Consider the following 19,314-nt stretch of genomic DNA (forward strand, 5'->3'; position numbering starts at 1 on the left):
GCGGTCTTTGAGCCAGAGCTCCTTTTGTTGCCGGGCCTTGCAAGCAGAAAGGAAAGCACGCGTGCATGCCACGCGCAGCCATTCCTTGCGCTTCTCCGCGAGGCATTGCGCAGGAAAAAAGACACGCGCGCGCTGGGCAGCAAAGGGCGGCCTGCAACTGCGGGGCAATCCAACAGGGGGCAGCGTAGCGCCCACGGAAAACTGCAGCAAAGTCAGACGAGCAACAGCGCCGTCACTATTGCGAATTCTATTTTTCAGCAGGGGTCTCGCCCCCATGGAGGGGGGAAGCTGCACCGCTCCTGGAAACACTGCAATACCAGGTGGATGCATGGAGTGGACGGGGCAAGCCCCTGTTCCATCTCCCTGTCCCAAAAATCAATTTAATATTTGGTCCCCAGATAGGGGACGTATCAGATATTAAACTGATAAGAACAGATACTACACTTGATCTTAGCCAAAAGGCCGAGAAGCGATGGCCGTAAAACTGCGTTTGCTGCGCGCGTCAGGCCCGGCGTGCGGCCTCTACCTCAAAGTAGCCGCCGGGTGGGCGAGCCTAGGGCGAAAGAGGCGACGGCGGGCGGTCTTTGAGCCAGAGCTCCTTTTGTTGCCGGGCCTTGCAAGCAGAAAGGAAAGCACGCGTGCATGCCACGCGCAGCCATTCCTTGCGCTTCTGCGCGAGGCATTGCGCAGGAAAAAAGACACGCGCGCGCTGGGCAGCAAAGGGCGGCCTGCAACTGCGGGGCAATCCAACAGGGGGCAGCGTAGCGCCCAGGGAAAACTGCAGCAAAGTCAGCCGAGCAGCAGCGCCGTCACTATTGCGAATTCTATTTTTCAGCAGGGGTCTCGCCCCCATGGAGGGGGGAAGCTGCACCGCTCCTGGAAACACTGCAATACCAGGTGGATGCATGGAGTGGACGGGGCAAGCCCCTGTTCCATCTCCCCGCCCCAAAAATCAATTTAATAATTGGTCCCCAGATAGGGGACGTATCAGATATTAAACTGATAAGAACAGATACTACACTTGATCTTAGCCAAAAGGCCGAGAAGCGATGGCCGTAAAACTGCGTTTGCTGCGCGCGTCAGGCCCGGCGTGCGGCCTCTACCTCAAAGTAGCCGCCGGGTGGGCGAGCCTAGGGCGAAAGAGGCGACGGCGGGCGGTCTTTGAGCCAGAGCTCCTTTTGTTGCCGGGCCTTGCAAGCAGAAAGGAAAGCACGCGTGCATGCCACGCGCAGCCATTCCTTGCGCTTCTCCGCGAGGCATTGCGCAGGAAAAAAGACACGCGCGCGCTGGGCAGCAAAGGGCGGCCTGCAACTGCGGGGCAATCCAACAGGGGGCAGCGTAGCGCCCACGGAAAACTGCAGCAAAGTCAGCCGAGCAGCAGCGCCGTCACTATTGCGAATTCTATTTTTCAGCAGGGGTCTCGCCCCCATGGAGGGGGGAAGCTGCACCGCTCCTGGAAACACTGCAATACCAGGTGGATGCATGGAGTGGACGGGGCAAGCCCCTGTTCCATCTCCCCGCCCCAAAAATCAATTTAATATTTGGTCCCCAGATAGGGGACGTATCAGATATTAAACTGATAAGAACAGATACTACACTTGATCTTAGCCAAAAGGCCGAGAAGCAATGGCCGTAAAACTGCGTTTGCTGCGCGCGTCAGGCCCGGCGTGCGGCCTCTACCTCAAAGTAGCCGCCGGGTGGGCGAGCCTAGGGCGAAAGAGGCGACGGCGGGCGGTCTTTGAGCCAGAGCTCCTTTTGTTGCCGGGCCTTGCAAGCAGAAAGGAAAGCACGCGTGCATGCCACGCGCAGCCATTCCTTGCGCTTCTGCGCGAGGCATTGCGCAGGAAAAAAGACACGCGCGCGCTGGGCAGCAAAGGGCGGCCTGCAACTGCGGGGCAATCCAACAGGGGGCAGCGTAGTGCCCACGGAAAACTGCAGCAAAGTCAGCCGAGCAGCAGCGCCGTCACTATTGCGAATTCTATTTTTCAGCAGGGGTCTCGCCCCCATGGAGGGGGGAAGCTGCACCGCTCCTGGAAACACTGCAATACCAGGTGGATGCATGGAGTGGACGGGGCAAGCCCCTGTTCCATCTCCCCGCCCCAAAAATCAATTTAATATTTGGTCCCCAGATAGGGGACGTATCAGATATTAAACTGATAAGAACAGATACTACACTTGATCTTAGCCAAAAGGCCGAGAAGCGATGGCCGTAAAACTGCGTTTGCTGCGCGCGTCAGGCCCGGCGTGCGGCCTCTACCTCAAAGTAGCCGCCGGGTGGGCGAGCCTAGGGCGAAAGAGGCGACGGCGGGCGGTCTTTGAGCCAGAGCTCCTTTTGTTGCCGGGCCTTGCAAGCAGAAAGGAAAGCACGCGTGCATGCCACGCGCAGCCATTCCTTGCGCTTCTGCGCGAGGCATTGCGCAGGAAAAAAGACACGCGCGCGCTGGGCAGCAAAGGGCGGCCTGCAACTGCGGGGCAATCCAACAGGGGGCAGCGTAGCGCCCACGGAAAACTGCAGCAAAGTCAGCCGAGCAGCAGCGCCGTCACTATTGCGAATTCTATTTTTCAGCAGGGGTCTCGCCCCCATGGAGGGGGGAAGCTGCACCGCTCCTGGAAACACTGCAATACCAGGTGGATGCATGGAGTGGACGGGGCAAGCCCCTGTTCCATCTCCCTGTCCCAAAAATCAATTTAATATTTGGTCCCCAGATAGGGGACGTATCAGATATTAAACTGATAAGAACAGATACTTTTTTTTTTTCCAAAATATACTTTATTCATAAAAATCTGTAAAAATTACATTGCCAAGCAGTTTCCAAACAGCACGAAAAAATACAAACATTGCAAAAGAGATCAGTTTCTTTCAATAATGTCATGAGTTTCTTCCCAACCCTTCCGTTTCACAATTGTCATGTCAATTACAGTTTTACATTTACAGCAATTGAGAATATTAACGATACAGTTCGAGGGGCTTCCCATGGTTCCAGCCCCTCAGTCCAGCTTGGTGGGGGAACCTTACACTGTGGTCTTTCCCCATTGAGCCTTTGCTGCGGCTGCCCCAAGCTTTAGTGCGTCCCTCAGCACGTAGTCCTGGACCTTGGAATGTGCCAGTCTGCAACATTCGGTGGTGGACAACTCTTTGCGCTGGAAGACCAGCAAGTTTCGGGCAGACCTTAAACTGATAAGAACAGATACTACACTTGATCTTAGCCAAAAGGCCGAGAAGCGATGGCCGTAAAACTGCGTTTGCTGCGCGCGTCAGGCCCGGCGTGCGGCCTCTACCTCAAAGTAGCCGCCGGGTGGGCGAGCCTAGGGCGAAAGAGGCGACGGCGGGCGGTCTTTGAGCCAGAGCTCCTTTTGTTGCCGGGCCTTGCAAGCAGAAAGGAAAGCACGCGTGCATGCCACGCGCAGCCATTCCTTGCGCTTCTCCGCGAGGCATTGCGCAGGAAAAAAGACACGCGCGCGCTGGGCAGCAAAGGGCGGCCTGCAACTGCGGGGCAATCCAACAGGGGGCAGCGTAGCGCCCACGGAAAACTGCAGCAAAGTCAGACGAGCAACAGCGCCGTCACTATTGCGAATTCTATTTTTCAGCAGGGGTCTCGCCCCCATGGAGGGGGGAAGCTGCACCGCTCCTGGAAACACTGCAATACCAGGTGGATGCATGGAGTGGACGGGGCAAGCCCCTGTTCCATCTCCCTGTCCCAAAAATCAATTTAATATTTGGTCCCCAGATAGGGGACGTATCAGATATTAAACTGATAAGAACAGATACTACACTTGATCTTAGCCAAAAGGCCGAGAAGCGATGGCCGTAAAACTGCGTTTGCTGCGCGCGTCAGGCCCGGCGTGCGGCCTCTACCTCAAAGTAGCCGCCGGGTGGGCGAGCCTAGGGCGAAAGAGGCGACGGCGGGCGGTCTTTGAGCCAGAGCTCCTTTTGTTGCCGGGCCTTGCAAGCAGAAAGGAAAGCACGCGTGCATGCCACGCGCAGCCATTCCTTGCGCTTCTGCGCGAGGCATTGCGCAGGAAAAAAGACACGCGCGCGCTGGGCAGCAAAGGGCGGCCTGCAACTGCGGGGCAATCCAACAGGGGGCAGCGTAGCGCCCAGGGAAAACTGCAGCAAAGTCAGCCGAGCAGCAGCGCCGTCACTATTGCGAATTCTATTTTTCAGCAGGGGTCTCGCCCCCATGGAGGGGGGAAGCTGCACCGCTCCTGGAAACACTGCAATACCAGGTGGATGCATGGAGTGGACGGGGCAAGCCCCTGTTCCATCTCCCCGCCCCAAAAATCAATTTAATAATTGGTCCCCAGATAGGGGACGTATCAGATATTAAACTGATAAGAACAGATACTACACTTGATCTTAGCCAAAAGGCCGAGAAGCGATGGCCGTAAAACTGCGTTTGCTGCGCGCGTCAGGCCCGGCGTGCGGCCTCTACCTCAAAGTAGCCGCCGGGTGGGCGAGCCTAGGGCGAAAGAGGCGACGGCGGGCGGTCTTTGAGCCAGAGCTCCTTTTGTTGCCGGGCCTTGCAAGCAGAAAGGAAAGCACGCGTGCATGCCACGCGCAGCCATTCCTTGCGCTTCTCCGCGAGGCATTGCGCAGGAAAAAAGACACGCGCGCGCTGGGCAGCAAAGGGCGGCCTGCAACTGCGGGGCAATCCAACAGGGGGCAGCGTAGCGCCCACGGAAAACTGCAGCAAAGTCAGCCGAGCAGCAGCGCCGTCACTATTGCGAATTCTATTTTTCAGCAGGGGTCTCGCCCCCATGGAGGGGGGAAGCTGCACCGCTCCTGGAAACACTGCAATACCAGGTGGATGCATGGAGTGGACGGGGCAAGCCCCTGTTCCATCTCCCCGCCCCAAAAATCAATTTAATATTTGGTCCCCAGATAGGGGACGTATCAGATATTAAACTGATAAGAACAGATACTACACTTGATCTTAGCCAAAAGGCCGAGAAGCAATGGCCGTAAAACTGCGTTTGCTGCGCGCGTCAGGCCCGGCGTGCGGCCTCTACCTCAAAGTAGCCGCCGGGTGGGCGAGCCTAGGGCGAAAGAGGCGACGGCGGGCGGTCTTTGAGCCAGAGCTCCTTTTGTTGCCGGGCCTTGCAAGCAGAAAGGAAAGCACGCGTGCATGCCACGCGCAGCCATTCCTTGCGCTTCTGCGCGAGGCATTGCGCAGGAAAAAAGACACGCGCGCGCTGGGCAGCAAAGGGCGGCCTGCAACTGCGGGGCAATCCAACAGGGGGCAGCGTAGCGCCCACGGAAAACTGCAGCAAAGTCAGCCGAGCAGCAGCGCCGTCACTATTGCGAATTCTATTTTTCAGCAGGGGTCTCGCCCCCATGGAGGGGGGAAGCTGCACCGCTCCTGGAAACACTGCAATACCAGGTGGATGCATGGAGTGGACGGGGCAAGCCCCTGTTCCATCTCCCCGCCCCAAAAATCAATTTAATATTTGGTCCCCAGATAGGGGACGTATCAGATATTAAACTGATAAGAACAGATACTACACTTGATCTTAGCCAAAAGGCCGAGAAGCGATGGCCGTAAAACTGCGTTTGCTGCGCGCGTCAGGCCCGGCGTGCGGCCTCTACCTCAAAGTAGCCGCCGGGTGGGCGAGCCTAGGGCGAAAGAGGCGACGGCGGGCGGTCTTTGAGCCAGAGCTCCTTTTGTTGCCGGGCCTTGCAAGCAGAAAGGAAAGCACGCGTGCATGCCACGCGCAGCCATTCCTTGCGCTTCTCCGCGAGGCATTGCGCAGGAAAAAAGACACGCGCGCGCTGGGCAGCAAAGGGCGGCCTGCAACTGCGGGGCAATCCAACAGGGGGCAGCGTAGCGCCCACGGAAAACTGCAGCAAAGTCAGCCGAGCAGCAGCGCCGTCACTATTGCGAATTCTATTTTTCAGCAGGGGTCTCGCCCCCATGGAGGGGGGAAGCTGCACCGCTCCTGGAAACACTGCAATACCAGGTGGATGCATGGAGTGGACGGGGCAAGCCCCTGTTCCATCTCCCCGCCCCAAAAATCAATTTAATATTTGGTCCCCAGATAGGGGACGTATCAGATATTAAACTGATAAGAACAGATACTACACTTGATCTTAGCCAAAAGGCCGAGAAGCGATGGCCGTAAAACTGCGTTTGCTGCGCGCGTCAGGCCCGGCGTGCGGCCTCTACCTCAAAGTAACCGCCGGGTGGGCGAGCCTAGGGCGAAAGTGGCGACGGCGGGCGGTCTTTGAGCCAGAGCTCCTTTTGTTGCCGGGCCTTGCAAGCAGAAAGGAAAGCACGCGTGCATGCCACGCGCAGCCATTCCTCGCGCTTCTCCGCGAGGCATTGCGCAGGAAAAAAGACACGCGCGCGCTGGGCAGCAAAGGGCGGCCTGCAACTGCGGGGCAATCCAACAGGGGGCAGCGTAGCGCCCACGGAAAACTGCAGCAAAGTCCGACGAGCAGCAGCGCCGTCACTATTGCGAATTCTATTTTTCAGCAGGGGTCTCGCCCCCATGGATGGGGGAAGCTGCACCGCTCCTGGAAACACTGCAATACCAGGTGGATGCATGGAGTGGACGGGGCAAGCCCCTGTTCCATCTCCCCGTCCCAAAAATCAATTTAATATTTGGTCCCCAGATAGGGGACATATCAGATATTAAACTGATAAGAACAGATACTACACTTGATCTTAGCCAAAAGGCCGAGAAGCGATGGCCGTAAAACTGCGTTTGCTGCGCGCGTCAGGCCCGGCGTGCGGCCTCTACCTCAAAGTAGCCGCCGGGTGGGCGAGCCTAGGGCGAAAGTGGCGACGGCGGGCGGTCTTTGAGCCAGAGCTCCTTTTGTTGCCGGGCCTTGCAAGCAGAAAGGAAAGCACGCGTGCATGCCACGCGCAGCCATTCCTTGCGCTTCTGCGCGAGGCATTGCGCAGAAAAAAAGACACGCGCGCGCTGGGCAGCAAAGGGCGGCCTGCAACTGCGGGGCAATCCAACAGGGGGCAGCGTAGCGCCCACGGAAAACTGCAGCAAAGTCAGCCGAGCAGCAGCGCCGTCACTATTGCGAATTCTATTTTTCAGCAGGTGTCTCGCCCCCATGGAGGGGGGAAGCTGCACCGCTCCTGGAATCACTGCAATACCAGGTGGATGCATGGAGTGGACGGGGCAAGCCCCTGTTCCATCTCCCCGTCCCAAAAATCAATTTAATATTTGGTCCCCAGATAGGGGACGTATCAGATATTAAACTGATAAGAACAGATTTTTTTTTTTTTTTTTTTTATTTCCAAAATATACTTTATTCATAAAAATCTGTAAAAATTACATTGCCAAACAGTTTCCAACCAGCACGAAAAAATACAAACATTGCAAAAGAGATCAGTTTCTTTCAATAATGTCATGAGTTTCTTCCCAACCCTTCCGTTTCACAATTGTCATGTCAATTACAGTTTTACATTTACAGCAATTGAGAATATTAACGATACAGTTCGAGGGGCTTCCCATGGTTCCAGCCCCTCAGTCCAGCTTGGTGGGGGAACCTTACACTGTGGTCTTTCCCCATTGAGCCTTTGCTGCGGCTGCCCCAAGCTTTAGTGCGTCCCTCAGCACGTAGTCCTGGACCTTGGAATGTGCCAGTCTGCAACATTCGGTGGTGGACAACTCTTTGCGCTGGAAGACCAGCAAGTTTCGGGCAGACCAAAGGGCGTCTTTCACCGAATTGATAGTCCTCCAGCAGCAGTTGATGTTTGTCTCGGTGTGCGTCCCTGGGAACAGCCCGTAGAGCACAGACTCCTGTGTTACAGAGCTGCTTGGGATGAACCTTGACAAAAACCACTGCATCTCTTTCCACACCTGCTTTGCAAAGGCACATTCCAGGAGGAGGTGGGCGACCGTCTCTTCCCCACCACAGCCAACGCGGGGGCACTGTGCGGAGGGGGCGAGACTTCGGGTGTGCATGAAGGACCTGACGGGGAGGGCCCTTCTCACCACCAGCCAAGCTACGTCTTGGTGCTTGTTTGAAAGTTCTGGTGATGAGGCATTCCGCCAAATGACTTTGACGGTCTGCTCGGGGAACCATCCGACAGGATCCACCGTTTCCTTTTCCCGTAGGGCCTTGAGGACATTCCGTGCAGACCACTGCCTGATGGACCGGTGGTCAAAGGTGTTTTTCCGCAGAAACTGCTCCACGAAGGATAGGTGGTACGGCGCCGCCCAACTGCACGGTGCGTTCCGCGGCAATGTGACCAGGCCCATCCTTCGCAACACCGGGGACAGATAGAACCTCAGCACGTAGTGACACTTGGAGTTTGCGTACTGGGGATCTACACATAGCTTGATGCAGCCGCACACGAAGGTGGTCATCAGGATGAGGGCCACGTTGGGTACATTTTTCCCGCCCATGTCCAGAGATTTGAACATCGTGTCCCTCCGGACCCGGTCCATTTTAGATCCCCAGACGAAGCGGAAAATGGCTCGGGTGACTGCCACGGCGCAGGAGTGGGGTATGGGCCAGACCTGCGCCACGTAGAGCAACAACGTGAGCGCCTCGCACCTGATGACCAGGTTCTTACCCACAATGGAGAGAGATCGCTGCCCCCACATGCCCAACTTTTGTCGTACCTTGGCTACTCGCTCCTCCCATGTTTTGGTGCACGCCCCGGCACTTCCGAACCATATCCCCAGCACCTTCAGGTAATCTGACCTGACGGTGAAGGGGACAAAGGATCGGTCAGCCCAGTTCCCAAAGAACATGGCCTCGCTCTTGCCGTGGTTAACTTTGGCTCCCGAGGCCAGTTCGAACTGGTCGCAGATGCTCATCAGTCTGCGCACGGACAGCGGATCCGAGCAGAAGACGGCGACGTCATCCATGTACAGGGAGGTTTTGACCTGAGTGCCTCCACTGCCTGGGATTGTCACCCCTCTTATGCTCGCATCCTTCCTAATAGACTCAGCAAAGGGTTCAATACAGCAAACAAACAAGACCGGGGAAAGAGGACAGCCCTGTCTGACTCCAGATTTGATCGGGAAACTTTCAGATTCCCACCCGTTGATTGACACTGCGCTACTGATGTTTGTGTAGAGCAGTTGGATCCAATTGCAGATTCCCTCCCCAAACCCCATTTTGGAAAGCACGTCCATCATGTAGGTGTGCGATATCCTGTCAAAAGCCTTCTCCTGGTCCAGGCTGATGAGGCAGGTGTCCACCCTCCTGTCCCGTACGTAGGCGATCGTATCCCTGAGTAGCGCGAGGCTATCAGAGATCTTCCTGCCGGGTACAGTACAGGTCTGATCGGGGTGAATCACCAGCTCCAGAGCAGACTTGACTCGACTGGCTATGACTTTGGACAGAATCTTGTAATCAACATTAAGCAGTGAGATGGGCCGCCAATTTCTGATTTCTACCCTCTCCCCCTTCTGCTTGTAAATGAGGGTGATGATGCCTTTTCTCATGGATTCTGACATGCTACCGGCCAGGAGCATACTCTCGTATACTTCCAGCAGGTCCGGGCCGACCCAGTCCCACAGGGCCGAGTACAACTCGACCGGTAAGCCATCGCTCCCGGGAGTTTTACTCGCCTCGAAAGACTCGACGGCCTTTGTCAGCTCGTCCAGAGTTAGCGGCTTGTCCAGTCCCTCCCTCCTGCTGTCATCTAAGACCTCTGTGATAGATGACAGGAAGGACTGGGAGGCTCTGCTGTCTGTGGGCTTCGCGTCATACAGCCCAGCATAAAAGGATTTGCTGATCCTTAGTATGTCGGACTGCGAAGACGTTACCGAGCCATCTTCTTCCTTCAGGCTGCTGATAACAGAGCTCTCTCTGTGTACCTTTTGGAAGAAGTAACGCGAGCACGTCTCATCCTGCTCGATGGAGCGGACTCTGGACCGGAAGATGATCTTGGAGGCCTCCTTGGCAAAGAGCGAGGCCTGCTGGCTCTTCACCTCTTGGAGGTCCTCCTTGACCTCGACCCCCATTGACTGCAACCGGAGTAGATTTTGCATAATTTTCTGGAGTCGGGACAGTTCCCTCTGTCTCTCTCTCGCCTTCTGAACACCTTTGTGGATGAAGAACCTCTTGATGTTCTCCTTAATCGCTTCCCACCAGTGAACTGGAGACTCAAAGAGGGGTTTCACGGTCCTCCAACCATTGTAATCCCTTTTGAGTTCCTCAACGTTCTCTGGGGTCAGCAGTGTCGCATTGAGCTTCCACGTCCCTCTGCCAACCCGCTGGTCGTCCTGTAAGTGACAGTCGGCCAGTAAGAGGCAGTGGTCGGAGAAGAACACCGGCTTGACGTCGGTGGATCCGACCGTGACAGCACGGGAAACAAACAGGAAGTCAATCCTGGAACGGGCAGACCCGTCCGATCTTGACCATGTGTATCTGCGCTGCGCTCCGTCTGCAGGTTTGCTGAAGACGTCGTGCAGTTTGGCATCCTTAACTGTTTCTACTAGGAATCTGGACGTAGCGTCCAGTTTGCTGTCGTCACTGCCGGATCGTCCAGCCGCATCGATGATGCAGTTGAAGTCACCGCCTAGGATGACCGGCCTGGACGTCGCCAGCAGCAGTGGGAGCTGCTGGAAGACGGTCAGCCGCTCGCTGCGTTGTACCGGGGCGTACACGTTGATCAACCGGAGCGGAGCGTTGTTGTACATCACGTCTGCTACGAGGAGGCGGCCGCCCACCACCTCCTTAACTTCGGAGATGGTGAAGTTACCTCCCCGCAGCAGAATACCCAGGCCGGAGGAACGGCAGTCATTACCCCCCGACCAGATCGATGGCCCGTGGGACCACCATCGCGACCACTGCCTGTAGGTGCTGAGGTGTGGTATTCCACACTCCTGCAGAAACAGTAGGTCAGCTTTGACCTTGGCAAGGTAATCCAAGGTTGAAACACATCGCGTAGTCGATTTAATGCTACGCACATTAATGGAAGCAATTCTTACACCCATTTTTTACTAAAAATTAGTTGTTGCTTCCCATACCATTTGTCCTCGCTAGTCCCAGTCCTTCCCCTTCGGGATGTTCCTGCATACCCATCGTATGCGCAAGCAGTTTCACGTTGGTTGGGCTCAGAAACCCCTCCTGATTTTTCCTGCAGGGTTTGTGCCGCTCGGGTGACATCGGGGGGGTCTTGTAGGCAGAGAGGATTGGGTTGTCCTCAGCTGCTTCCATCTGTTCCTCCTCGAAAACATCACAGCTCCCGGTCTCCCGGAGCTCAGGTGCGCCAGACGTGTCTTTGCTCCCGGTGTCCTGGAGCTGAGATGCGTTGGCCACGTCGTTACGTGTGGGGCATTGGGGTTGGGGCACGCTGGGCCCATCACAGCTTCCAGTGCCCGGGGGCTGGGATGCTTTATCATCCATCTCGGAGTTCTGCCGCCTCTTTTGAAGGGGCTGTCGTTCCAGCATTTCCCCGTCCAGTGAAGAGGAGTTGTTGCAGTCTGATTCAGAAGAGAGCCTCCTCTTGCCACTGGTTTGGGTGGTGGCTTTGGGATGTTTTTTCTTTGTGGTTTTCCTCTGGACCACTTGCCACTGACCTGTTTGTCCATCTGCTGCCTCCTCCTCCATTGATTCTGTCTGTGGGGGAGGGGTTTCCGGGCGCTGGGTAGGTGCTGGGTCGTTGGTTTCAGCCGCCTCCCTTTCCTTCTCAGGTTGAAGTTCCTCACTGCGGAGAAGGTTGTTGGTCTCCTTTCGAACAGCGGACGCCTTCGTCGAACCTTCGCCCGGCCATTCCTTGGACCTTGCCGCCTGAGCATAGCTTTGACAACGTTTGGGACAGGTCTTGTAGAGATGGCCTGCCGCACCGCACAAGTTGCAACACTTAGTCTGCTTACAGTCCTTGGTCTGATGGCCTTCCTCCTTGCAGTTCTTGCAAACAACCGTGCTGCAGTTGGCTGCCATGTGACCAGATTTGCCACAGGTGCGACAAACTCTGGGCTGCCCAGCGTAGACCAAGAAGCCTCGACTTCCCCCGATAGCGAAGCTGGAGGGAGGGTGGATGATGGCTCCACTGGGATCTACCTTCAAGGTCACCTTGACCTGCCGCTTGCTGGTCCAGATCCCAAAGGGGTCCTTGACATCAGTGCTGCTGCCGGCCACCTCGACGTACCTGGCGAGAAAGGTGAGTACATCCACCACCGGAACATGGGGGTTGTAGAGGTGAATCGTCACCACCCGGTCCCGTTGTGACGGAAGCGTGAAGAGCGGCTCCGCTGTGAGGATCGACAGTGGTGCCCGGTCCCCTTTCTCCTTGAACGCCTTCAGGAACTTGATGCATCCCGCCACGTTCCGGAACGTCACGTCAAAGTATCCACTGCTGGGGAAATCCTGCAGGCAGAAGACGTCCGTCGCTTGAAATCCGCAGCAATCGAAGAGAATTTTCTTGATGAAGAAGGTGCGATCGACCGGTGCATCTCCTTCCTTGTCCTTCACGACCACCCGAACGGTGTTGCGCACTCCCTGGCCCGAAGCTCGAAAATTGGTTATAGCCATTTTACTCAAAGCTTCCCCAGGATCAAAAAGCAATGATCATGGTCTCTTCTCAATCAAATAAGCACTGATAAGAACAGATACTACACTTGATCTTAGCCAAAAGGCCGAGAAGCGATGGCCGTAAAACTGCGTTTGCTGCGCGCGTCAGGCCCGGCGTGCGGCCTCTACCTCAAAGTAGCCGCCGGGTGGGCGAGCCTAGGGCGAAAGTGGCGACGGCGGGCGGTCTTTGAGCCAGAGCTCCTTTTGTTGCCGGGCCTTGCAAGCAGAAAGGAAAGCACGCGTGCATGCCACGCGCAGCCATTCCTTGCGCTTCTGCGCGAGGCATTGCGCAGGAAAAAAGACACGCGCGCGCTGGGCAGCAAAGGGCGGCCTGCAACTGCGGGGCAATCCAACAGGGGGCAGCGTAGCGCCCACGGAAAACTGCAGCAAAGTCAGCCGAGCAGCAGCGCCGTCACTATTGCGAATTCTATTTTTCAGCAGGGGTCTCGCCCCCATGGAGTGGGGAAGCTGCACCGCTCCTGGAAACACTGCAATACCAGGTGGATGCATGGAGTGGACGGGGCAAGCCCCTGTTCCATCTCCCTGTCCCAAAAATCAATTTAATATTTGGTCCCCAGATAGGGGACGTATCAGATATTAAACTGATAAGAACAGATACTACACTTGATCTTAGCCAAAAGGCCGAGAAGCGATGGCCGTAAAACTGCGTTTGCTGCGCGCGTCAGGCCCGGCGTGCGGCCTCTACCTCAAAGTAGGCGCCGGGTGGGCGAGCCTAGGGCGAAAGAGGCGACGGCGGGCGGTCTTTGAGCCAGAGCTCCTTTTGTTGCCGGGCCTTGCAAGCAGAAAGGAAAGCACGCGTGCATGCCACGCGCAGCCATTCCTTGCGCTTCTGCGCGAGGCATTGCGCAGGAAAAAAGACACGCGCGCGCTGGGCAGCAAAGGGCGGCCTGCAACTGCGGGGCAATCCAACAGGGGGCAGCGTAGCGCCCACGGAAAACTGCAGCAAAGTCAGCCGAGCAGCAGCGCCGTCACTATTGCGAATTCTATTTTTCAGCAGGGGTCTCGCCCCCATGGAGTGGGGAAGCTGCACCGCTCCTGGAAACACTGCAATACCAGGTGGATGCATGGAGTGGACGGGGCAAGCCCCTGTTCCATCTCCCTGTCCCAAAAATCAATTTAATATTTGGTCCCCAGATAGGGGACGTATCAGATATTAAACTGATAAGAACAGATACTACACTTGATCTTAGCCAAAAGGCCGAGAAGCGATGGCCGTAAAACTGCGTTTGCTGCGCGCGTCAGGCCCGGCGTGCGGCCTCTACCTCAAAGTAGGCGCCGGGTGGGCGAGCCTAGGGCGAAAGAGGCGACGGCGGGCGGTCTTTGAGCCAGAGCTCCTTTTGTTGCCGGGCCTTGCAAGCAGAAAGGAAAGCACGCGTGCATGCCACGCGCAGCCATTCCTTGCGCTTCTGCGCGAGGCATTGCGCAGGAAAAAAGACACGCGCGCGCTGGGCAGCAAAGGGCGGCCTGCAACTGCGGGGCAATCCAACAGGGGGCAGCGTAGCGCCCACGGAAAACTGCAGCAAAGTCAGCCGAGCAGCAGCGCCGTCACTATTGCAAATTCTATTTTTCAGCAGCGGTCTCGCCCCCATGGAGGGGGGAAGCTGCACCGCTCCTGGAAACACTGCAATACCAGGTGGATGCATGGAGTGGACGGGGCAAGCCCCTGTTCCATCTCCCTGTCCCAAAAATCAATTTAATATTTGGTCCCCAGATAGGGGACGTATCAGATATTAAACTGATAAGAACAGATACTACACTTGATCTTAGCCAAAAGGCCGAGAAGCGATGGCCGTAAAACTGCGTTTGCTGCGCGCGTCAGGCCCGGCGTGCGGCCTCTACCTCAAAGTAGCCGCCGGGTGGGCGAGCCTAGGGCGAAAGAGGCGACGGCGGGCGGTCTTTGAGCCAGAGCTCCTTTTGTTGCCGGGCCTTGCAAGCAGAAAGGAAAGCACGCGTGCATGCCACGCGCAGCCATACCTTGCGCTTCTCCGCGAGGCATTGCGCAGGAAAAAAGACACGCGCGCGCTGGGCAGCAAAGGGCGGCCTGCAACTGCGGGGCAATCCAACAGGGGGCAGCGTAGCGCCCACGGAAAACTGCAGCAAAGTCAGACGAGCAGCAGCGCCGTCACTATTGCGAATTCTATTTTTCAGCAGGGGTCTCGCCCCCATGGAGGGGGGAAGCTGCACCGCTCCTGGAAACACTGCAATACCAGGTGGATGCATGGAGTGGACGGGGCAAGCCCCTGTTCCATCTCCCCGCCCCAAAAATCAATGTAATATTTGGTCCCCAGATAGGGGACGTATCAGATATTAAACTGATAAGAACAGATACTACACTTGATCTTAGCCAAAAGGCCGAGAAGCGATGGCCGTAAAACTGCGTTTGCTGCGCGCGTCAGGCCCGGCGTGCGGCCTCTACCTCAAAGTAGCCGCCGGGTGGGCGAGCCTAGGGCGAAAGTGGCGACGGCGGGCGGTCTTTGAGCCAGAGCTCCTTTTGTTGCCGGGCCTTGCAAGCAGAAAGGAAAGCACGCGTGCATGCCACGCGCAGCCATTCCTTGCGCTTCTCCGCGAGGCATTGCGCAGGAAAAAAGACAAGCGCGCGCTGGGCAGCAAAGGGCGGCCTGCAACTGCGGGGCAATCCAACAGGGGGCAGCGTAGCGCCCACGGAAAACTGCAGCAAAGTCAGACGAGCAGCAGCGCCGTCACTATTGCGAATTCTATTTTTCAGCAGGGGTCTCGCCCCCATGGATGGGGGAAGCTGCACCGCTCCTGGAAACACTGCAATACCAGGTGGATGCATGGAGTGGACGGGGCAAGCCCCTGTTCCATCTCCCCGTCCCAAAAATCAATTTAATATTTGGTCCCCAGATAGGGGACGTATCAGATATTAAACTGATAAGAACAGATACTACACTTGATCTTAGCCAAAAGGCCGAGAAGCGATGGCCGTAAAACTGCGTTTGCTGCACGCGTCAGGCCCGGCGTGCGGCCTCTACCTCAAAGTAGCCGCCGGGTGGGCGAGCCTAGGGCCAAAGAGGCGACGGCGGGCGGTCTTTGAGCCACAGCTCCTTTTGTTGCCGGGCCTTGCAAGCAGAAAGGAAAGCACGCGTGCATGCCACGCGCAGCCATTCCTTGCGCTTCTGCGCGAGGCATTGCGCAGGAAAAAAGACACGCGCGCGCTGGGCAGCAAAGGGCGGCCTGCAACTGCGGGGCAATCCAACAGGGGGCAGCGTAGCGCCCACGGAAAACTGCAGCAAAGTCAGCCGAGCAGCAGCGCCGTCACTATTGCGAATTCTATTTTTCAGCAGGTGTCTTGCCCCCATGGAGGGGGGAAGCTGCACCGCTCCTGGAAACACTGCAATACCAGGTGGATGCATGGAGTGGACGGGGCAAGCCCCTGTTCCATCTCCCCGTCCCAAAAATCAATTTAATATTTGGTCCCCAGATAGGGGACGTATCAGATATTAAACTGATAAGAACAGATACTACACTTGATCTTAGCCAAAAGGCCGAGAAGCGATGGCCGTAAAACTGCGTTTGCTGCGCGCGTCAGGCCCGGCGTGCGGCCTCTACCTCAAAGTAGCCGCCGGGTGGGCGAGCCTAGGGCGAAAGTGGCGACGGCGGGCGGTCTTTGAGCCAGAGCTCCTTTTGTTGCCGGGCCTTGCAAGCAGAAAGGAAAGCACGCGTGCATGCCACGCGCAGCCATTCCTTGCGCTTCTGCGCGAGGCATTGCGCAGGAAAAAAGACACGCGCGCGCTGGGCAGCAAAGGGCGGCCTGCAACTGCGGGGCAATCCAACAGGGGGCAGCGTAGCGCCCACGGAAAACTGCAGCAAAGTCAGCCGAGCAGCAGCGCCGTCACTATTGCGAATTCTATTTTTCAGCAGGGGTCTCGCCCCCATGGAGTGGGGAAGCTGCACCGCTCCTGGAAACACTGCAATACCAGGTGGATGCATGGAGTGGACGGGGCAAGCCCCTGTTCCATCTCCCTGTCCCAAAAATCAATTTAATATTTGGTCCCCAGATAGGGGACGTATCAGATATTAAACTGATAAGAACAGATACTACACTTGATCTTAGCCAAAAGGCCGAGAAGCGATGGCCGTAAAACTGCGTTTGCTGCGCGCGTCAGGCCCGGCGTGCGGCCTCTACCTCAAAGTAGGCGCCGGGTGGGCGAGCCTAGGGCGAAAGAGGCGACGGCGGGCGGTCTTTGAGCCAGAGCTCCTTTTGTTGCTGGGCCTTGCAAGCAGAAAGGAAAGCACGCGTGCATGCCACGCGCAGCCATTCCTTGCGCTTCTGCGCGAGGCATTGCGCAGGAAAAAAGACACGCGCGCGCTGGGCAGCAAAGGGCGGCCTGCAACTGCGGGGCAATCCAACAGGGGGCAGCGTAGCGCCCACGGAAAACTGCAGCAAAGTCAGCCGAGCAGCAGCGCCGTCACTATTGCAAATTCTATTTTTCAGCAGCGGTCTCGCCCCCATGGAGGGGGGAAGCTGCACCGCTCCTGGAAACACTGCAATACCAGGTGGATGCATGGAGTGGACGGGGCAAGCCCCTGTTCCATCTCCCTGTCCCAAAAATCAATTTAATATTTGGTCCCCAGATAGGGGACGTATCAGATATTAAACTGATAAGAACAGATACTACACTTGATCTTAGCCAAAAGGCCGAGAAGCGATGGCCGTAAAACTGCGTTTGCTGCGCGCGTCAGGCCCGGCGTGCGGCCTCTACCTCAAAGTAGCCGCCGGGTGGGCGAGCCTAGGGCGAAAGAGGCGACGGCGGGCGGTCTTTGAGCCAGAGCTCCTTTTGTTGCCGGGCCTTGCAAGCAGAAAGGAAAGCACGCGTGCATGCCACGCGCAGCCATACCTTGCGCTTCTCCGCGAGGCATTGCGCAGGAAAAAAGACACGCGCGCGCTGGGCAGCAAAGGGCGGCCTGCAACTGCGGGGCAATCCAACAGGGGGCAGCGTAGCGCCCACGGAAAACTGCAGCAAAGTCAGCCGAGCAGCAGCGCCGTCACTATTGCAAATTCTATTTTTCAGCAGCGGTCTCGCCCCCATGGAGGGGGGAAGCTGCACCGCTCCTGGAAACACTGCAATACCAGGTGGATGCATGGAGTGGACGGGGCAAGCCCCTGTTCCATCTCCCTGTCCCAAAAATCAATTTAATATTTGGTCCCCAGATAGGGGACGTATCAGATATTAAACTGATAAGAACAGATACTTTTTTTTTTTTTTTATTTCCAAAATATACTTTATTCATAAAAATCTGTAAAAATTACATTGCCAAACAGTTTCCAAACAGCACGAAAAAATACAAACATTGCAAAAGAGATCAGTTTCTTTCAATAATGTCATGAGTTTCTTCCCAACCCTTCCGTTTCACAATTGTCATGTCAATTACAGTTTTACATTTACAGCAATTGAGAATATTAACGATACAGTTCGAGGGGCTTCCCATGGTTCCAGCCCCTCAGTCCAGCTTGGTGGGGGAACCTTACACTGTGGTCTTTCCCCATTGAGCCTTTGCTGCGGCTGCCCCAAGCTTTAGTGCGTCCCTCAGCACGTAGTCCTGGACCTTGGAATGTGCCAGTCTGCAACATTCGGTGGTGGACAACTCTTTGCGCTGGAAGACCAGCAAGTTTCGGGCAGACCAAAGGGCGTCTTTCACCGAATTGATAGTCCTCCAGCAGCAGTTGATGTTTGTCTCGGTGTGCGTCCCTGGGAACAGCCCGTAGAGCACAGACTCCTGTGTTACAGAGCTGCTTGGGATGAACCTTGACAAAAACCACTGCATCTCTTTCCACACCTGCTTTGCAAAGGCACATTCCAGGAGGAGGTGGGCGACCGTCTCTTCCCCACCACAGCCAACGCGGGGGCACTGTGCGGAGGGGGCGAGACTTCGGGTGTGCATGAAGGATCTGACGGGGAGGGCCCTTCTCACCACCAGCCAAGCTACGTCTTGGTGCTTGTTTGAAAGTTCTGGTGATGAGGCGTTCCGCCAAATGACTTTGACGGTCTGCTCGGGGAACCATCCGACAGGATCCACCGTTTCCTTTTCCCGTAGGGCCTTGAGGACATTCCGTGCAGACCACTGCCTGATGGATCGGTAGTCAAAGGTGTTTTTCCGCAGAAACTGCTCCACGAAGGATAGGTGGTACGGCACAGCCCAACTGCACGGAGCGTTCCGCGGCAATGTGACCAGGCCCATCCTTCGCAACACCGGGGACAGATAGAACCTCAGCACGTAGTGACACTTGGAGTTTGCGTACTGGGGATCTACACATAGCTTGATGCAGCCGCACACGAAGGTGGTCATCAGGATGAGGGCCACGTTGGGTACATTTTTCCCGCCCATGTCCAGAGATTTGAACATCGTGTCCCTCCGGACCCGGTCCATTTTAGATCCCCAGACGAAGCGGAAAATGGCTCGGGTGACTGCCACGGCGCAGGAGTGGGGTATGGGCCAGACCTGCGCCACGTAGAGCAACAACGTGAGCGCCTCGCACCTGATGACCAGGTTCTTACCCACAATGGAGAGAGATCGCTGCCCCCACATGCCCAACTTTTGTCGTACCTTGGCTACTCGCTCCTCCCATGTTTTGGTGCACGCCCCGGCACTTCCGAACCATATCCCCAGCACCTTCAGGTAATCTGACCTGACGGTGAAGGGGACAAAGGATCGGTCAGCCCAGTTCCCAAAGAACATGGCCTCGCTCTTGCCGTGGTTAACTTTGGCTCCCGAGGCCAGTTCGAACTGGTCGCAGATGCTCATCAGTCTGCGCACGGACAGCGGATCCGAGCAGAAGA

The 19,314-nt window shown here is 56.4% G+C and overlaps 20 non-coding genes and 3 pseudogenes across 20 annotated transcripts; all 23 read right to left on the bottom strand.

The window, feature by feature from the left end:
* Positions 1-283: 283 nt before the first annotated feature.
* Positions 284-474, bottom strand: LOC137355057 (U2 spliceosomal RNA). Its single transcript, XR_010970702.1, has one exon. It is a non-coding gene; the product is annotated as a U2 spliceosomal RNA (small nuclear RNA).
* Positions 475-860: 386 nt separating this feature from the next.
* Positions 861-1,051, bottom strand: LOC137355115 (U2 spliceosomal RNA). The gene has a single exon (XR_010970755.1). It is a non-coding gene; the product is annotated as a U2 spliceosomal RNA (small nuclear RNA).
* A 386-nt stretch (positions 1,052-1,437) lies between these two features.
* Positions 1,438-1,628, bottom strand: LOC137355120 (U2 spliceosomal RNA). Its single transcript, XR_010970759.1, has one exon. It is a non-coding gene; the product is annotated as a U2 spliceosomal RNA (small nuclear RNA).
* Positions 1,629-2,014: 386 nt separating this feature from the next.
* LOC137355089 (U2 spliceosomal RNA) lies at positions 2,015-2,205 on the bottom strand. The gene has a single exon (XR_010970732.1). It is a non-coding gene; the product is annotated as a U2 spliceosomal RNA (small nuclear RNA).
* Positions 2,206-2,591: 386 nt separating this feature from the next.
* Positions 2,592-2,767, bottom strand: LOC137354187 (U2 spliceosomal RNA; annotated as a pseudogene).
* A 349-nt stretch (positions 2,768-3,116) lies between these two features.
* LOC137354508 (U2 spliceosomal RNA) lies at positions 3,117-3,227 on the bottom strand (annotated as a pseudogene).
* Positions 3,228-3,613: 386 nt separating this feature from the next.
* On the bottom strand, positions 3,614-3,804 carry LOC137355058 (U2 spliceosomal RNA). The gene has a single exon (XR_010970703.1). It is a non-coding gene; the product is annotated as a U2 spliceosomal RNA (small nuclear RNA).
* A 386-nt stretch (positions 3,805-4,190) lies between these two features.
* Positions 4,191-4,381, bottom strand: LOC137355116 (U2 spliceosomal RNA). Its single transcript, XR_010970756.1, has one exon. It is a non-coding gene; the product is annotated as a U2 spliceosomal RNA (small nuclear RNA).
* Positions 4,382-4,767: 386 nt separating this feature from the next.
* On the bottom strand, positions 4,768-4,958 carry LOC137355121 (U2 spliceosomal RNA). Its single transcript, XR_010970760.1, has one exon. It is a non-coding gene; the product is annotated as a U2 spliceosomal RNA (small nuclear RNA).
* A 386-nt stretch (positions 4,959-5,344) lies between these two features.
* On the bottom strand, positions 5,345-5,535 carry LOC137355091 (U2 spliceosomal RNA). Its single transcript, XR_010970734.1, has one exon. It is a non-coding gene; the product is annotated as a U2 spliceosomal RNA (small nuclear RNA).
* A 386-nt stretch (positions 5,536-5,921) lies between these two features.
* On the bottom strand, positions 5,922-6,112 carry LOC137355092 (U2 spliceosomal RNA). The gene has a single exon (XR_010970735.1). It is a non-coding gene; the product is annotated as a U2 spliceosomal RNA (small nuclear RNA).
* Positions 6,113-6,498: 386 nt separating this feature from the next.
* LOC137354183 (U2 spliceosomal RNA) lies at positions 6,499-6,689 on the bottom strand. The gene has a single exon (XR_010970309.1). It is a non-coding gene; the product is annotated as a U2 spliceosomal RNA (small nuclear RNA).
* A 386-nt stretch (positions 6,690-7,075) lies between these two features.
* Positions 7,076-7,261, bottom strand: LOC137354348 (U2 spliceosomal RNA). Its single transcript, XR_010970379.1, has one exon. It is a non-coding gene; the product is annotated as a U2 spliceosomal RNA (small nuclear RNA).
* A 5,200-nt stretch (positions 7,262-12,461) lies between these two features.
* LOC137354564 (U2 spliceosomal RNA) lies at positions 12,462-12,570 on the bottom strand (annotated as a pseudogene).
* A 386-nt stretch (positions 12,571-12,956) lies between these two features.
* On the bottom strand, positions 12,957-13,147 carry LOC137355059 (U2 spliceosomal RNA). The gene has a single exon (XR_010970704.1). It is a non-coding gene; the product is annotated as a U2 spliceosomal RNA (small nuclear RNA).
* A 386-nt stretch (positions 13,148-13,533) lies between these two features.
* Positions 13,534-13,724, bottom strand: LOC137355060 (U2 spliceosomal RNA). The gene has a single exon (XR_010970705.1). It is a non-coding gene; the product is annotated as a U2 spliceosomal RNA (small nuclear RNA).
* A 386-nt stretch (positions 13,725-14,110) lies between these two features.
* On the bottom strand, positions 14,111-14,301 carry LOC137355062 (U2 spliceosomal RNA). Its single transcript, XR_010970707.1, has one exon. It is a non-coding gene; the product is annotated as a U2 spliceosomal RNA (small nuclear RNA).
* Positions 14,302-14,687: 386 nt separating this feature from the next.
* On the bottom strand, positions 14,688-14,878 carry LOC137355229 (U2 spliceosomal RNA). The gene has a single exon (XR_010970864.1). It is a non-coding gene; the product is annotated as a U2 spliceosomal RNA (small nuclear RNA).
* A 386-nt stretch (positions 14,879-15,264) lies between these two features.
* On the bottom strand, positions 15,265-15,455 carry LOC137355073 (U2 spliceosomal RNA). Its single transcript, XR_010970718.1, has one exon. It is a non-coding gene; the product is annotated as a U2 spliceosomal RNA (small nuclear RNA).
* A 386-nt stretch (positions 15,456-15,841) lies between these two features.
* LOC137355074 (U2 spliceosomal RNA) lies at positions 15,842-16,032 on the bottom strand. The gene has a single exon (XR_010970719.1). It is a non-coding gene; the product is annotated as a U2 spliceosomal RNA (small nuclear RNA).
* Positions 16,033-16,418: 386 nt separating this feature from the next.
* On the bottom strand, positions 16,419-16,609 carry LOC137355063 (U2 spliceosomal RNA). Its single transcript, XR_010970708.1, has one exon. It is a non-coding gene; the product is annotated as a U2 spliceosomal RNA (small nuclear RNA).
* Positions 16,610-16,995: 386 nt separating this feature from the next.
* On the bottom strand, positions 16,996-17,186 carry LOC137355064 (U2 spliceosomal RNA). Its single transcript, XR_010970709.1, has one exon. It is a non-coding gene; the product is annotated as a U2 spliceosomal RNA (small nuclear RNA).
* A 386-nt stretch (positions 17,187-17,572) lies between these two features.
* On the bottom strand, positions 17,573-17,756 carry LOC137354190 (U2 spliceosomal RNA). The gene has a single exon (XR_010970310.1). It is a non-coding gene; the product is annotated as a U2 spliceosomal RNA (small nuclear RNA).
* Positions 17,757-19,314: the final 1,558 nt, after the last annotated feature.

This window comes from Heterodontus francisci, chromosome 41 (assembly GCF_036365525.1).
Source record: "Heterodontus francisci isolate sHetFra1 chromosome 41, sHetFra1.hap1, whole genome shotgun sequence".
Lineage (NCBI taxonomy): Eukaryota > Metazoa > Chordata > Chondrichthyes > Heterodontiformes > Heterodontidae > Heterodontus > Heterodontus francisci.